Genomic DNA, 12,864 nt, shown 5'->3' on the forward strand with positions numbered 1-12,864 from the left:
GGCCCCGCCAGCCCCACGCGGCGCGGCACCCGGCCCAGCCAGCCCCACACAGCGCGGCACCCGGCCCCGCCAGCCCCCCACAGTGTGGTACCCGGCCCCGCCAGCCCCACACGGCGCGGTACCCGGACCCACCCCACACAGTGCGGTACCCGGCCCCGCCCCACACAGCGCGGCACCCGGCCCCGCCAGCCCCCCACAGCGCGGCACCCGGCCCCGCCAGCCCCCCACAGCGCGGCACCCGGCCCCGCCCGCCCCCACAGCGCGGCACCCGGCCCCGCCAGCCCCCCACAGCGCGGCACCCGGCCCCGCCCCCCACAGCGCGGCACCCGGCCCCGCCAGCCCCCCACAGCGCGACACCCGGCCCAGCCAGCCCCACACAGCGCGGTACCCGGACCCACCCCACACAGCGCGGTACCCAGCCCCGCCCCACACAGCGCGGCACCCGGCCCCGCCAGCCCCCCACAGCGCGGCACCCGGCCCAGCCAGCCCCACACAGCGCGGCACCCGGACCCACCCCACACAGCGCGGTACCCAGCCCCGCCCCACACAGCGTGGCACCCGGGCCTCACAGCCCCCGACAGTGCGGTACCCGGCCCTGATCCACACAGCGCGGCGCCCGGCCCCGACAGCCCCACAGAGCACGGTACCCGGCCCAGCACCACAAAGCGCAGTACCTGGCCCAGCCCCTCACAGCGCGGTACCCGGCCCCAACAGCCCCAAACAGCGCAGCGCCTGGCCCCAAAACCTCCACAAAGCGAAGCGCCCAGCCCCACACAGCGCGGTACCCAGCCCTGACAGCCCCACATAGCAAGGTACCTGGAACCAAGAGCTCCAAACAGCACGGTACCCGGCCCAGCCCCACACAGCGCGGTACCCGGCCCAGCCCCACACAGCGCGGCACCCGGCCCCGACAGCCCCAAACAGCACGGTACCCGGCCCAGCCCCACACAGCGCGGTACCCGGCCCAGCCCCACGCAGCGCGGCACCCGGCCCCGACAGCCCCAAACAGCATGGTACCTGGCCCAGCCCCACACAGCGCAGCACCCGGCCCTGACAGCCCCACACAGAGCAGCACACGGCCCAGTCAGCCCCACACAGCACAGCACCCGGCCCTGCCAGCCCCACATAGCACGGTACCCGGCCCCACCAGCCCCACATAGCAAGGTACCTGGAACCAAGAACTCCAAACAGCGCGGTACCTGGCCCCCACAGCGCGGTACCCGGCCCCGACAGCCCCCCGCTGCGCGGCGCTCGGCACCCCAAACCACACAGCGCCGTACCCGGCCCAGCCCAACAGAGCGCGATATCCGGCCCCGACAGCCCCCCACAGCGCAGTACCCAGCCAAGCCCCCCACAGCGCGGCACCCAGCCCAGACCCACACAGAGAAGTACCTGGCCCCGACAGCCCCACACAGCGCGGCACCCGGCCCCGCCAGCCCCACACAGCGCGGCACCCGGCCCCACCAGCCCCCACAGCGCGGCACCCGGCCCCGCCAGCCCCCCACAGCGCGGCACCCGGACCCACCCCACACAGCGCGGTACCTAGCCCCGCCCCACACAGCGTGGCACCCGGGCCTCTCAGCCCCCCACAGTGCGGTACCCGGCCCTGACCCACACAGCGCGGCGCCCGGCCCCGACAGCCCCACACAGCACGGTACCCGGCCCAGCACCAAAAAGCGCAGTACCTGGCCCAGCCCCTCACAGCGCGGTACCCGGCCCCAACAGTCCCAAACAGCGCGGTACCTGGCCAAGCCCCCCACAGCGCGGTATCCGGCCCCGACAGCCCCCCACAGTGCGACCCCCGGTCCCGACAGCCGCGCACAGCGCGGTATCCGGCCCAGCCCCACACAGTGTGGCGCCTGGCCCTCACAGCCCCCCACAGTGCGGTACCTGGCCCAGCCCCTCACAGCACGGTACCTGGCCCCAACAGCCCCAAACAGCGTGGTACCTGGCCCAGCCCCACACAGCGCAGTACCCGGCCCAGCCCCTCACAGCGCGGTACCCGGCCCCAACAGCCCCAAACAGCGCGGTACCTGGCCCAGCCCCACACAGCGCGGCACCCGGCCCCGACAGCCTCCGGCAGTGCGGCACACGGCCCCACCAGCCCCACATAACACGGTACCTGGAACCGAGAGCTCCACACAGAGCGGCGCCCGGCCCAGCCACATGCAACACGGCACCCGGCCTCGACAGCCCCACACAGCGCGGTACCTGGCCCCCACAGCCCCACACAGCGCGGTACCCGGCCCCGACAGCCCCCCACAGTGCGACCCGCGGCCCCGACAGCCCCAAACAGCGCTGTACCCGGCCCAGCCCCAAACAGCGTGGCGCCCGGGCGTCACAGCCCCCACAGCGCGGTACCCGGCCCTGACAGCACCACACAGCGCAGCACCCAGCCCCGATAGCCTCCAGGCAGTGCGGCACACGGTCCCGACAGCCCCACACAGCACGGAACCCGGCCCCGCCAGCCCCACAGAGCATGGCACCCGGCCCCGCCAGCCCCACACAGCACGGAACCCGGCCCCGCCAGCCCCACACAGCATGGCACCCGGCCCCGTCAGCCCCACACAGCACGGAACCCGGCCACGCCAGCCCCACACAGCACGGCACCCGGCCCCGCCAGCCCCACACAGCACGGCACCCGGCCCCGCCAGCCCCACACAGCACGGCACCCGGCCCCGCCAGCCCCACACAGCACGGCACCCGGCCCCGCCAGCCCCACACAGCACGGCACCCGGCCCCGCCAGCCCCACACAGAGCAGCACACGGCCCAGCCAGTCCCACACAGCGCGACACCCGGACCCGCCAGCCCCATACAGCACAGCACAGCACAGCACCCGGCCCGGCCAGCCCCACACAGGGCAGCACACAGCCCGGCCAGCCCCACACAGGGCAGCACACAGCCCGGCCAGCCCCACACAGGGCAGCACACAGCCCGGCCAGCCCCACACAGGGCAGCACACGGCCAAGCCAGCCCCACGCGGCGCGACACCCGGACCCGCCAGCCCCACACAGCACGGCACCCGGCCCCGCCAGCCCCACACAGCACAGCACAGCACCCGGCCCGGCCAGCCCCACACAGGGCAGCACACGGCCCGGCCAGCCCCACACAGGGCAGCACACGGCCCAGCCAGTCCCACACAGCGCGACACCCGGACCCGCCAGCCCCACACAGCACGGCACCCGGCCCGGCCAGCCCCACACAGCACAGCACAGCACCCGGCCCGGCCAGCCCCACACAGGGCAGCACACGGCCCGGCCAGCCCCACACAGGGCAGCACACGGCCAAGCCAGCCCCACGCGGCGTGGCACCCGGCCCTGACAGCCCCACACAGAGAAGTACCCAGCCCCGACAGCCCCACATAGATCGGCGCTCAGCCCCCACAGCCTCACACAGTGCGGTACCTGCCCAAGCCCCACACAGCGCGGTACCCGGCCCCGACAGCCCCCCACAGTGCGACCCGCGGCCCCGCCAACCCCACACAGCGCGGTACCCAGCCCCGACAGCCCCCCACAGTGCGACCCGCGGCCCCGCCAACCCCACACAGCGCGGTACCCAGCCCAGCCCCAAACATCATGGCGCCCGGGCCTCACAGTCCCCCACAGCGCAGTACCCGGCCCTGACAGCCCCACACAGCGCGGCGCCCGGCCCCGCCAGCCTCACACAGCGCGGCGCCCGGCCCCGAAACCTCCACACAGCACGGTACCCAGCCCCCACAGCCCCACACAGCGCCGTAACCGGCCTAGCCCCACACAGCGTGGTACCCGGCCCTGACAGCCCCACACAGCACGGTACCCGGCCCTGACAGCCTCCGGCAGTGCGGCACCCAGTCCCGACAGCCCCACGCAGAGCACCACACGGCCCCGACAGCCCCACACAGCACGGCACCTGGCCCCGACATCCCCACACAGAGCGGCGCCCGGCCCCGATAGCTCCAAACAGCGCGGTACCTGGCCCAGCCCCACACAGCGCGGTACCCGGCCCCGACAGCCCCCCACTGTGAGACCCCCGGCCCCGACAGCCCCACACAGCGTGCCACCCGGCCCCCACAGACCCCCAAAGCACGGTCCTCGGTGCCCACAGCCCCTCACAGCGCCATACCCGGCCCTGACAGCCCCCCACAGCGCGGTACCCAGCCCCCAAAACCGCCACAGCGCCGTACCTAGCCCAGCCCCACAGAGCGCTATATCCGGGCCCGACAGCCCCCCACAGCGCGGCACCCGGCCCTGCCAGCCCCACGCAGCACAGCGCCTGGCCCCGAGTGCCCCACAGAGCATGGCGCCCGGCCCAGCCAGCCCCACACAGCGCGGCACCCGGCCCCAACAGCTTCACACAGCGCAGCCCCCGGCCCCCCAAAGCCCCACACCCAGCCCCGACAGCCCCACACAGTGCAGCACCCGACCCAGCCAGCCCCACACAGTGCAGCACCCGACCCAGCCAGCCCCACACAGCGCGGCACCCGGCCCTGAGAGCCCCACGCAGAGTGGCGCCCGACCCAGCCAGCCCCACACAGCGCGGCACCCGGCCCTGAGAGCCCCACGCAGAGTGGCGCCCGGCCCTGACAGCCCCGGGCAGCATGGCGCATGGCCCAACAAGCCCCACACAGCGTGGCACCCTGCCCCGACAGCCCCACACAGCGCGGCACCCTGCCCAGACAGCCCCACACAGCACGGTACCTGGCCCAGCCCCCCACAGCACAGCACACGGCCCCTACAGCCCCACACAGCACGGAACCTGGCCCTGACAGCCCCCCACAGCACAGCACACGGCCCCTACAGCCCCACACAGCACGGTACCTGGCCCTGACAGCCCCACACAGCACGGTACCTGGCCCGGACAGCCCCACACAGCATGGTACCTGGCCCTGACAGCCCCACACAGCACGGTACCTGGCCCCGACAGCAACACACAGCACGGTACCTGGCCCTGACAGCCCCACACAGCACGGTACCTGGCCCTGACAGCCCCACACAGCATGGTACCTGGCCCTGACAGCCCCACACAGCACGGCACTCGGCCCCGACAGCCCCACACAGCGCAGCATCTGGCTCTGCCATCCCAACACAGAGCGGCGCCCGGCCCAGCCAACCCCACACAGCGCGGCGCCCGGCCCCAACAGCTTCACACAGTGCAGCCCCCGGCCCCCACAGTCCCACAGCCAGCCCCGACAGCCCCACACAGTGCAGCACCCGGCCCCGACAGCCCCACACAGTGCAGCACCCGACCCAGCCAGCCCCACACAGTGCAGCACCCGACCCTAAGAGCCGCACGCAGAGTGGCGCCCAGCCCTGACAGCCCCGGGCAGCGTAGCGCACGGCCCAAGCAGCCCCACACAGCGTGGCACCCTGCCCCGACAGCCCCACACAGCACGGCACCCGGCCCGGCCAGCCCCACACAGCGCGGCACCCGGCCCGGCCAGCCCCACACAGCGCGGCACCCGGCCCGGCCAGCCCCACACAGCGCGGCACCCGGCCCGGCCAGCCCCATATAGCACGGCACCCGGCCCGGCCAGCCCCACACAGAGCAGCACCCGGCCCAGCCAGCCCCACACAGCACGGTACCCGGCCCCGCCAGCCCCACACAGCACGGCACCCGGCCCCGCCAGCCCCACACAGCACGGCACCCGGCCCCGCCAGCCCCACACAGCACGGCACCCGGCCCCGCCAGCCCCCACAGCGCGGCACCCAGCCCCGCCAGCTCCACACAGCGCAGCACCCGGCCAGGCCAGCCCCACACAGAGCAGCACATGGCCCAGCCAGCCCCACACAGCGCGGCACCCGGCCCGGCCAGCCCCACATAGCACAGCACCCGGCCCGGCCAGCCCAACACAGAGCAGCACACGGCCCAGCCAGCCCCACACAGCGCAGCACCCGGCCCCACCAGCCTCACACAGCACGGCACCCGGCCCCGCCAGCCCCACACAGCGCAGCACCCGGCCCCGCCAGCCCCACATAGCACGGTACCTGGAACCGAGAGCTCCACACAGAGCAGCACACGGCCCAGCCAGCCCCACACGGCGCGGCACCCGGCCCTGACAGCCCCACACAGAGAAGTACCTGGCCCCGACAGCCCCCCACAGTGCGACCCGCGGCCCCGCCAGCCCCACACAGCGCGGTACCCGGCCCGGCCAGCCCCACACAGCACGGCGCCCGGCCCCGAAACCTCCACACAGCGCGGTACCCAGCCCACACAGCGCCGTAACCGGCCTAGCCCCACACAGCGCGGTACCCGGCCCTGACAGTCCCACACAGCACGGTACCCGGCCCCGACAGCCTCCGGCAGTGCGGCACCCAGTCCAGACAGCCCCACGCAGAGCACCACACGGCCCCGACAGCCCCACACAGCACGGCACCCGGCCCCGACATCCCCACACAGAGCGGCGCCCGGCCCCAACAGCTCCAAAGAGCGCGGTACCTGGCCCAGCCCCACACAGCACGGTACCTGGCCCCGAAACCTCCACACAGCGCGGTACCCAGCCCCCACAGCCCCACACAGCGCCGTAACCGGCCTAGCCCCACACAGAGCGGCGCCCGGCCCCGACAGCTCCAAACAGCGCGGTACCCGGCCCAGCCCCTCACAGCGCGGTACCCGGCCCCAACATCCCCACACAGCGCGGTACCCGGCCCAGCCTCACGCAGCGCGGTACCCGGCCCCGACAGCCCCCAACAGTGCGACCCCCGGCCCCGACAGCCCCAAACAGCGTTCCGCCCGGCCCCCACAGACCCCCAAAGCACGGTCCTCGGTCCCCACCGCCCCTCACAGCGCCGTACCTGGCCCCAACAGCCCCCCACAGCGCGGTACCCAGCCCCCAAAACCGCCACAGCGCCGTACCTGGCCCAGCCCCACAGAGCGCGATATCCGGGCCCGACAGCCCCCCACAGCGCGGAGCCCGGCCCCGACAGCCCCACACAGCGTGGGAACCGGCCCAGCCCCACGCAGCACAGCGCCCGGCCCCAAGTACCCCACACAGCACGGCGCCCGGCCCAGCCAGCCCCACACTGCGCGGCACCCGGCCCCAACAGCTTCATACAGCGCAGCCCCCGGCCCCCCAAAGCCCCACACAGTGCAGCACCCGACCCAGCCAACCCCGCACAGTGCAGCACCCGACCCAGCCAGCCCCACACAGTGCAGCACCCGGATCCGACAGCCCCACACAGCACGGTACCTGGCCCTGACAGCCCCACACAGCACGGTACCTGGCCCTGACAGCCCCACACAGCATGGCACCCGGCCCCGACAGCCCCACACAGCATGGTACCTGGCCCTGACAGCCCCCCACAGCACGGTACCTGGCTCTGCCATCCCCACACAGAGCGGCGCCCGGCCCAGCCAGCCCCACAGCCAGCCCCGACAGCCCCACACAGTGCAGCACCCGACCCAGCCAGCCCCACACAGTGCAGCACCTGACCCAGCCAGCCCCACACAGTGCGGCGCCCAGCCCTGAGAGCCCCACACAGAGTGGCGCCCGGCCCTGACAGCCCCGGGCAGCGTAGCGCACGGCCCAACCAGCCCCACACAGCGCGGCGCCCGGATCCGACAGCACCACACAGCGCGGCACCCGGCCCTGACAGCCCCACACAGCACGGTACCTGGCCCAGCCCCCCACAGCACAGCACACGGCCCCTACAGCCCCCCACAGCACGGAACCTGGCCCTGACAGCCCCACACAGCACGGCACCCGGCCCCGACAACCCCACACAGCACGGTACCTGGCCCTGACAGCCCCACACAGCACGGTACCTGGCCCAGCCCCCCACAGCACAGCACACGGCCCCTACAGCCCCACACAGCACGGAACCTGGCCCTGACAGCCCCACACAGCACGGCACCCGGCCCCGACAACCCCACACAGCACGGTACCTGGCCCTGACAGCCCCACACAGCACGGAACCTGGCCCTGACAGCCCCACACAGCACGGAACCTGGCCCTGACAGCCCCACACAGCACGGCACCCGGCCCCGACAGCCCCACACAGCACAGCACAGTACCTGGCTCCAACAGTTCCACACAACGCGGCACCCGGCCCAGCCCCACACAGCACGGTACCTGGCCCAGCCCCCCACAGCACAGCACACGGCCCCTACAGCCCCACACAGCACGGAACCTGGCCCTGACAGCCCCACACAGCACGGCACCCGGCCCCAACAACCCCACACAGCACGGTACCTGGCCCTGACAGCCCCACACAGCACGGTACCTGGCCCAGCCCCCCACAGCACAGCACACGGCCCCTACAGCCCCACACAGCACGGAACCTGGCCCTGACAGCCCCACACAGCACGGCACCCGGCCCCGACAACCCCACACAGCACGGTACCTGGCCCTGACAGCCCCACACAGCACGGAACCTGGCCCTGACAGCCCCACACAGCACGGCACCCGGCCCCGACAGCCCCACACAGCACAGCACAGTACCTGGCTCCAACAGTTCCACACAACGCGGCACCCGGCCCAGCCCCACACAGCACGGTACCTGGCCCTGACAGCCCCACGCAGCACAGTACCCGGCTCCGACAGTTCCACACAACGCGGCACCCGGCCCAGCCCCACACAGCACGGTACCGAGCCCAGCTAGCCGCACGCAGCGCGGCGCCCGGCCCAGCCAGCCCCACACAGCGCGGCGCCCGGCCCCCACAGCCCCACTCCTGGCCCCCACAACTCCACAGAGCTTGGTACCTGGCACCAACAGCCCCTCTCAGCGCGGTACCTGGCCCCGACAGCCCCAGACAGCGCAGTACCCGGCCCAGCCAGCCCCACACAGCGCGGCGCCCGGCCCACTGACAGCCCCACACAGCCGTCCCCTGATACGCAGCTCTTTCTACGATCTGTGCTGGTTCAGCTGGCAGCTGTGGGCAGGCCGGCTGCAGGGATCCCTGGGCCAAGGAAGGATGGAGGGGACAGGCCGGCCCCTCCCGCCAACAGCAGGAAGCTCTGGTTCCTGAGCCGTGGCAGAGGAACCCGACATGGCCACCCACCGTAGGAACACCGGCCCCGGGGCCTGGCCAGCACAGCCAACGCCTGCCGGCGAGGGGGAAGATAAATCCAGCAGCCAGGGTCAGCTAACCTGACAGGCCCCTGCACCCAGCCCTGGGGCGACAGGCCCTCGCCCGCAGGCTGAGCACGGCTCCCCAGCAGGAGCCGGCCTATGCAGGGCACTCTCAGGCCGTGCCCCACAGCCCCTGGCAGAAGTGCCTGGGGTGGCAAAACCAAAGCAGGACCAGTTCTCGGCAGGCACATGGCTCCCAGGACACTTGCGCTCCATGCTTCCAGCTGAGGGGCCAGGCGGAGACCCCGCCCCGGCGCTCTGCCAAGAGGCAGGAATGGCCAGAGCTGCCCCACACACTCGCCAGGCCTGTAGCAAGCTCAGGCTGGGGCCCGCGTGCTGCGAGCCACTGGCCTGCTCAGCCTCCGCCGGCCGGTCCCTCTTGGGGGGCACCAGGCGCCGTGTGGAGCCTCTGCTGCGCCGGGGGGCCATCACTGCCTCCACAGCCCCGCCCCTGCCGTGCTGCAGCCCCGCCCCCTGCCCCGCCTCATCCCGCAGCCCCGCCCCCTGCTCCACCTCATCCCCCAGCCCCCGCCCCCTGCCCCATCACTGCCTCCACAGCCCCGCCCCTGCCGTGCTGCAGCCCCGCCCCCTGCCCCGCCTCATCCCGCAGCCCCGCCCCCTGCTCCGCCTCATCCCCCAGCCCCCGCCCCCTGCCCCATCACTGCCTCCACAGCCCCGCCCCTGCCGTGCTGCAGCCCCGCCCCCTGCCCCGCCTCATCCCGCAGCCCCGCCCTCTGCTCCGCCTCATTCCCCAGTCCCCGCCCCCTGCCCCATCACTGCCCCCACAGCCCTGCCCATGCCGTGCTGCAGCCCCGCCCCCTGCCCCGCCTCATCCCGCAGCCCCGCCCCCTGCCCCACCTCATCCCCCAGCCCCCGCCCCACCTCATCCCCCAGCCCCCGCCCCGTGCCCCATCACTGCCTCCACAGCCCTGCCCCTGCTGTGCTGCAGCCCCACCCCCTGCCCCGCCTCATCCCACAGCCCCGCCCCGCCTCATCCCACAGCCCCGCCCCCTGCCCGGCCTCATTCCCCAGTCCCCGCCCCCTGCCCCATCACTGCCCCCACAGCCCTGCCCCTGCCGTGCTGCAGCCCCACCCCCTGCCCCGCCTCATCCCACAGCCCCGCCCCGCCTCATCCCACAGCCCCGCCCCCTGCCCCACCTCATCCCCCAGCCCCCGCCCCCTGCCCTGCCTCAGTCCGCAGCCCCACCCTCTGCCTCAGCCCCGTCCCCTGCCCCGCCTCAGCCTGCAGCTGCGCCCCCGCCGCAGCCCGTAGCCCAGCCCCCTGCTCTCCCACTAGGCCTCACAACCCTGCCATCTGCAAGATGGAAATGGGCAGGGGCACCAAGCACGCCCCTCGTGTGAACTCCCTGTGCACACACCCGTGCGCGCCCCCAAACACTCCCACAAGCGTATTCTCACGCCGGGCAGAGAAAAGCCGCCTGTGGCGAGCGGGAGTCTGGCGGTGCCGGCCTGTCCGGGCGAGGGGCAGGTCGAAGCGAGACGGGCGAACCGGACGGTTCATTCACTCGTACTGCGGGACACAGGCCGCGGGGCCCTGGCCCGTCCAGCATCACTCCCTCTTCCCTCCCGGACTCAGCCGCGTGTCCCGGCCTGCCTGAGGGGTGGAGCAGCTGCCGCTGTTCCTTTGCTGACTACTCGAGGCCATTTCCGTGTGAGCTGCACTCGGGGCCGGGTGAGCACAGCGCAGCCGTACGGGCACCTCGCTGCTCGGGGCACAGGCAGGAAAGGAGCTGCCCTGGGCCCCGACAACAGGGGCTGCTGCATCCACGTCCTGCCCTCTCCCGCCCCCGTCCTGCTCCCTCCCGCCCCGTGTCCTGCTCCCTCCCATGCATCCCCGTCCTGCCCTCTCCCGCCCCGCGTCCTGCTCCCTCCCGCCCGGCGTCCTGCTCCCTCCCGCCCCGCGTCCTGCTCCCTCCCGCCCGGCGTCCTGCTCCCTCCCGCCCCGCGTCCTGCCCTCTCCCGCCCGGCGTCCTGCTCCCTCCCGCCCCCGTCCTGCTCTCTCCCGCCCCCATCCTGCTCCCTCCCGCCCGGCGTCCTGCTCTCTCCCATGCATCCCCGTCCTGCCCTCTCCCGCCCCGCGTCCTGCTCTCTCCCGCCCCGCGTCCTGCTCCCTCCCGCCCCGCGTCCTGCTCTCTCCCATGCATCCCCGTCCTGCTCTCTCCCGCCCCCGTCCTGCTCCCTCCCGCCCCGCGTCCTGCTCTCTCCCGCCCCGCGTCCTGCTCCCTCCCATGCATCCCCGTCCTGCCCTCTCCCGCCCCGCGTCCTGCTCTCTCCCATGCATCCCCGTCCTGCCCTCTCCCGCCCCGCGTCCTGCTCCCTCCCGCCCCGCGTCCTGCTCCCTCCCGCCCCGCGTCCTGCTCTCTCCCATGCATCCCCGTCCTGCTCTCTCCCGCCCCCGTCCTGCTCCCTCCCATGCATCCCCGTCCTGCTCCCTCCCGCCCCGCGTCCTGCTCTCTCCCGCCCCGCGTCCTGCTCCCTCCCGCCCCGCGTCCTGCTCTCTCCCATGCATCCCCGTCCTGCTCTCTCCCGCCCCCGTCCTGCTCCCTCCCATGCATCCCCGTCCTGCTCCCTCCCGCCCCGCGTCCTGCTCTCTCCCGCCCCGCGTCCTGCTCCCTCCCGCCCCGCGTCCTGCTCCCTCCCGCCCCGCGTCCTGCTCTCTCCCATGCATCCCCGTCCTGCTCTCTCCCGCCCCCGTCCTGCTCCCTCCCATGCATCCCCGTCCTGCTCTCTCCCGCCCCCGTCCTGCTCCCTCCCATGCATCCCCGTCCTGCTCCCTCCCATGCATCCCCGTCCTGCTCTCTCCCATGCATCCCCGTCCTGCTCCCTCCCGCCCCCGTCCTGCTCTCTCCCATGCATCCCCGTCCTGCTCCCTCCCGCCCCCGTCCTGCTCTCTCCCATGCATCCCCGTCCTCCTCCCTCCCGCCCCCGTCCTGCCCCCTCCCGCCCCGCATCCTGCTCCCTCCCATGCGCCCCGCGTCCTTCTCCCTCCCGCCCCGCGTCCTGCTCCCTCCCGCCCCGCGTCCTGCTCCCTCCCGCCCCGCGTCCTGCTCTCTCCCGCCCCGCGTCCTGCTCCCTCCCATGCATCCCCGTCCTGCTCCCTCCCGCCCCCGTCCTGCTCCCTCCCGCCCCGCGTCCTGCTCCCTCCCATGCATCCCCGTCCTGCTCCCTCCCATGCATCCCCGTCCTGCTCCCTCCCGCCCCCGTCCTGCTCCCTCCCGCCCCGCGTCCTGCTCCCTCCCGCCCCGCGTCCTGCTCCCTCCCGCCCCCGTCCTGCTCCCTCCCGCCCCGCGTCCTGCTCCCTCCCATGCATCCACGTCCTGCTCCCTCCCGCCCCGCGTCCTGCTCCCTCCCGCCCCGCGTCCTGCTCCCTCCCGCCCCGCGTCCTGCTCTCTCCCGCCCCGCGTCCTGCTCCCTCCCGCCCCCGTCCTGCTCCCTCCCGCCCCGCGTCCTGCTCCCTCCCATGCATCCCCGTCCTGCTCCCTCCCGCCCCGCGTCCTGCTCCCTCCCGCCCCGCGTCCTGCCCTCTCCCGCCCCGCGTCCTGCTCCCTCCCGCCCCCGTCCTGCTCCCTCCCGCCCCACGTCCTGCTCCCTCCCATGCATCCCCGTCCTGCTCCCTCCCGCCCCGCGTCCTGCTCCCTCCCGCCCCGCGTCCTGCCCTCTCCCGCCCCGCGTCCTGCTCCCTCCCATGCATCCCCGTCCTGCTCCCTCCCGCCCCGCGTCCTGCTCCCTCCCGCCCCGCGTCCTGCTCCCTCCCGCCCCCGTCCTGCTCCCTCCCGCCCCGCGTCCTGCTCCCTC

General features: G+C 74.1%; 1 protein-coding gene across 2 annotated transcripts in view; it reads right to left on the minus strand.

The window, feature by feature from the left end:
- CDH22 (cadherin 22) overlaps positions 1 to 12,864 on the minus strand; it is a 108,284-nt gene that overhangs the window by 41,402 nt on the left and 54,018 nt on the right. The window lies entirely within an intron of this gene.

Source organism: Pelodiscus sinensis, unplaced genomic scaffold (genome assembly GCF_049634645.1).
Source record: "Pelodiscus sinensis isolate JC-2024 unplaced genomic scaffold, ASM4963464v1 ctg98, whole genome shotgun sequence".
NCBI classification, from domain to species: domain Eukaryota; kingdom Metazoa; phylum Chordata; order Testudines; family Trionychidae; genus Pelodiscus; species Pelodiscus sinensis.